Source organism: Lactuca serriola, chromosome 3, assembly GCF_051521515.1.
Source record: "Lactuca serriola cultivar US96UC23 chromosome 3, Lser_US96UC23_V15, whole genome shotgun sequence".
Classification (NCBI taxonomy): domain Eukaryota; kingdom Viridiplantae; phylum Streptophyta; class Magnoliopsida; order Asterales; family Asteraceae; genus Lactuca; species Lactuca serriola.
The window spans coordinates 24,635,730-24,641,021 of NC_136410.1; the positions used below are offsets into that span (position 1 = coordinate 24,635,730).

The 5,292-nt window shown below is 39.0% G+C and overlaps 1 pseudogene; it reads right to left on the bottom strand.

The window, feature by feature from the left end:
* Positions 1 to 1,539: 1,539 nt before the first annotated feature.
* On the bottom strand, positions 1,540 to 1,657 carry LOC145096536 (5S ribosomal RNA; annotated as a pseudogene).
* Positions 1,658 to 5,292: the final 3,635 nt, after the last annotated feature.

Sequence of the window (5,292 nt, forward strand, 5' to 3'; positions counted from 1 at the left end):
CTTCATGTTTAAGCCTTAGGAAATGTTTTGTGGCATCAATACACTCCTAAATGGAGTTTACGGTCCATGGATCATTTCTCCATGATTTTGCTGCCGTAAACTCCTATGGAACATGGTTTTATGATGTTTTCAAGTCCTAAACACTTCAAGGTAAAAGTCTAGGCTTGATTCAAGGCATAAGGAAGGAATATGGGCCATTTATAATCACTTTGGGGTGTTTACGGTATTGGGAGATCCCCAAACCGTAAACACACACACACACACACACACACATATATATATATATATAAGGGGGTCTTAAGATGTTTTTCATGTGCCTAAACCATCATGGAAGGGTTCCATACTAGTTTCTAAGCATAAGGGAAGACTTGGGAGTACTTTGACACCCAAAATAGTGTTTACGGTCCTAGAGGATCTTGGGCCGTAAACTCCTTCTTGTGATTCTTGAGTGATTTCTATCATATCTAATCATGTAGTAAGCTTTGAAACACTCTAGGGTAGAAGTACTTACAATCCGGAGCAAAATATTGAAGATCCTTGGGAGAGAATTCGGGCTTTTCTCTAGTTGAAAATGAAGAAATGAACTAAAAATGGCTAAGTGCCCTTTATATAGTCCATTGAGTTTTTGGTCCAAAAATATCATTTGAGCCATAAACTTCAAACTCTTGGGGTTTTGAAACTTATAAGATGAACAAAATACTCTAGGTTATCCTCTCTCCTGATATCACCTAAAGTGTTAATCCTAAAATACTCAAACTTATTCTAAAATGTCTGAAAATTAACAGCAACTAGTCTGACTTCTATTGACCTGACATGTTTGTACATAATAGAAATTTCAGGTTGTCACATCATCCCCCCGTTAGAAGGAATTTCGTCCCGAAATTAGAATTTAGGTAAGAAAGTAGGCATGAATAATCAAGCCGAGAAGTGGGGATACTTCCTAAATGATAGATTCTCACGCTCCCAAGTGAATTCGGGTCCTTGGTTGGCATCCCAGCGGACCTCCACTAAAGGCAAACAACTATGAATCGTTCTCATGACCTCTTGGTCCATGGACACTACATTTCTTCCACGTAGGTGAGGCTCTTGCTTATCTTGGTCTCGTCGAGTGGGATTACAAGAGTCCTGACGGAAAGGTACGTTTTCAGGTTTGAGACGTGAAGGGATAAATGTACGTTACTAAGTTCGTGGGGTAGGTTAAGTTGTGGATGTTTCCTTTCCATTTCTTACTACGAGAGTAGATAAATAAGTCATTTACAAGGACAATGACGAACTGATCCAAGCAAGAATGGCATACCCTATTCATTACGTTCATGAATACTATGGTCGTATTCGTCGTATCCAAGGTTATCACTACGGACTCACAGTTTCCGCCTCGAGTTTGGAAGATTGTCCTCGGGAAAACCTTCACTAACACTCGTAATTGGTGATATTCGGATCTTAGGTCTATTTCTGAAAGGTAAATAGTTCCTTGCGGTTGGTCAACTGATTCATCTATGCGAGGCAGAGAGTGATGATTTCTAATGGAAGTCCTGTTGAGGTCTGCGCCACGAGGACTTCCAAAATGTCACCCATACTAGTGTTACTCTCGCCCATGCATGCTTAACTGTGGAGTTCTGATGGGATCCGGTGCATCAGTGCCGGTATGATCGCACACTCTGGATTCTGTCTTCTTGAAGAATAAGACCAGAGCTCCCAAAGGTGAGAAGCTTGGTCTTTTCATTCTGTTGCTGAGTAGTGATTAAACTGTCCGGACATTTCTTGTATCATTTTGATTCAGGCGAAGAGAGGAGTTACTATACATGAAAACTTAGCTCATACACGTTATGATATAATCAAGGTGGGGCGGATAATAAAATGTGTGATTCTACTCTAGTCCCACATCCCAACGAGGAAAAGAAACTACGTTAGAAATCTCACATTCTATTGTCTACCAGGTCTTCGTTATATATAACTCGGGAATGTATAAGAGAGGAAAGTCATGACAATAATCTTCTTATGAATCTTTTTTGAGGAACTGAGATTTCATAGCAAAGGCTACTATTGACCCTGGATGTACGTCGATCGTTCAATGAAAGAGTAAGAGTATGATCTCGAAGGTTTGACCTACATCCTTATGATGTAGTCCTAGTACGGAATTGAAGTATGTTTACGAAGGTCCGGCCTACATCCCTATTATGCAGTCCTTAGTAAGGAGTACAAGTAAGTTCGTAGAATGGTTTAAAGACGTTTTTCGTTCAAGCCGAGGTATCATTGGTTGGTGAATAACATGATCCAACCATTGAAAGAGACTTGGAAATGTCTCCGGAGTTAAATTACTATAGTCCAATGACTTGACTAAAGCATGTTTCAGATAGACTCCAATGAAGGTTTGATGAAAGCATTTGAACAAAGAGTGACACGGAAGTTAGCCGGCTGTCAATATCATCGATGTTTAAGATGTAATAAGTTCAGGAAAAATTGACCCTGCAGTAGGTCTTACATCACATCTGGAGTAGAAAAAGTCCTTGACAGCATAAAGGTCTAACTAAAAGTACTTACAGTACACGGTAGTCACATAGGAAAGTCCTACACAGAACATAGGCAGGAACATGGATCTTTAAAACAACGAAGGAAAGTAAAGTATCTCCTGATGGCGATGGTCACCCCTATGGTGAACCCTTAGTTCAGCTAGTTAACGTTCCACATCAAGTAGGTGTCTTTCGTACACCCTCTGACGTACTCGGAGCTCTATGACTTCAGCTCGAGTTTCAGCTAGGGCTTGTAGCAGGGTTTCATGGTTTCTATCAGATCTCTCGTGAGTGTGTTCAAGGCGATTGGTGTGAATGGTATGCATTCCTGCGTTGGCATCTACCTCTGTGATACGTTGGAGAGCCTTCCTGCCCTAAATTTCGCTTCGAGTAACTCTACGGATCAGGATTGGTAGAACTCTATCAGCTAAGCTCCCTTCGTTTACGTTGTAGAAGCTTCGATCTCCATTAAACGACATAGGTTGGTCTTGATCTTCGCTCCATGTTTCCAAGCATTCAACCCAAGGAGGCGTCGGACCATGAAAATTCGGACGAGGGTTAGGATTTGGAATGGGAGCTACTTGGGGCAGGTTCTCAACTTCGGGTTCGGAGTTAGCACCATCTGAAAGGTCTTCATCGTGGTGATCATTCAAAGGGATCAGATAATCATTCTCTGGTTCTTCTCCAAACCATCCAGCAATGACTTCGTTTGGAAGGTATGGGTTGCCGTGGGGATGGAGTCCAGCCATGTTATCAGTCATATGTAATCAACACAGGATAGTCCTTCGAATAAGTGACCTTAACTCCAAATTCACAAGGAACAGGGGTAAAGCAAAAATTTCACAGATTCTAAGTCTATAACATCCTAGTTACATATAGCCTTAGTATCCACTTAGCAACTATCAACTTAGTAATGAAGATCCTTTTTAGTTCTTAAGTAAGTAATTATAGTAACACAAAACACCCCTATGGTATTTTAGACTTAGGTTCTGTTATAATGTTCTCATTGTAGTGGTGTTGGTAAGTTTTTAGACTTGTTGACACATCAAAACCATTCTTGGGCATGTGCTAATCACTCCCCGAAACATCATAGTTGATCAGGCTATGCCACTCCCAAGACTGACCATACATCCCCGAGCTTACCTGTGATATTCAACAATCGTAATCCTTTTGTTCTTGTCGTTGTGACACCAATTTTTGTATGAATGCAGGCACGTATACTTACTTAAATATTTTATTATTTAAAAGTATATACTCTCAGACAGAGTGTTTTAATCCCAGTGTATTTATAGTTAGTATATCTTTTATGGGTTGATATACTTAATTCACTATAAACAATGTTCTGATACCAATCTGTCACACCCCAAAACCAGAACGGCGGAAACGTTCTGGGGCGGAGGACGTCATGTAATGTATCACAACAATGCAAAGTAGTAAACAAGCAACAACATCAACCATTGCATTAATAGTATAATTTTAGTTACAAGTGTGTTCTTTCACAGTATAAGACAACAAAATGAACAATCAAAATAAAATACGAGTCTGAACAGCTCCGTCTTCACAAAATCTAGTTGCCGTACCTGTCTATTTGTGACCTGAGAATACAAGTTATTTTGAAAGCGAGTATCAGCCAAAAAGCTGGTGAATTCATAAGTATTAATGTGTCTTTGATTTGTAAAACTTGTAATGAAAGTTTTGACATTGTTTTGAAAGAAAGTTCGTACAAGTGTGGAAATGTTTATAAGTAATGGAAAGCGTTTGAACAACCCTAGAAATCCCTATGATTCCTATTAGTATAGATGAAATCTTCTACCAAGACCTAACAGTTTTGAAAGTAACAAAGATGGTTTTTCCCTTGTATGACTACTATTAACAATATATATATATATATATATATATATATATATATATATATATATATATATATATAGTCTACCTCATCGTTTATGTGAATGTATCACAAAATAAAAGTAACATGAAAAATATAGCCATGTAAGTGTTTATCCTTTTGTATTAGGATCAACCCAACATCGCGACTGCCGAAATAGTAATAACCTTGGACGTCCGTAGATGTTCATTTTCCTCTGTAGCTAACAGTAGGGTGTAGGAATAGTTAGTCCCGTAAAGGTACCCTAATATAAGTATTAACCGTAGGCATCCATAGATGTTCATCCTATGTATCCAACAGCAGGGTGTAGGAATGGTTAGTCTCGTAAAGGTACTCCTAGTATAAGTATTAATCGTAGGCATCCGTAGAAGTTCATTATCCTCTGTATCCAACAACAGGGTGTAGGAATGGTTAGTCCTATAAAGGTACTCCTAGTATAAGTATTAACCGTAGGCATCCGTAGATGTTCATTACCTCTGTTGCTAACAGTTGGGTGCCGGAATGGTTAGTCCCGTCTAGTAAGTAAGTAGTCTTCTCACGAGACCCGTTGTAAGTAAGTAATAATATGATTGGTAGTCCCTATTCTACATTTGGAACTAAAGGTGACTTCCGCAACGAATCGCTAAGTCGAAATCCATATTTATTACCAAATCATATATAAACCCAAACTATACCTATAATAGCTTACTAGGGATATATGAACGTATACCTTTGCTACCCAAAGGTACTGAACTGACTAACTAGAACTATTATGTCCGTATATATACACATGATATATAACTAATATTTAGACGACCTTCGGATGGATACTCGATACCCTACCAGACCACATCCCAACGAGGAAAAGGAAATAAAGCGGGTTAGCCTTCCTAAGTCCTTTAAACATTACTTATA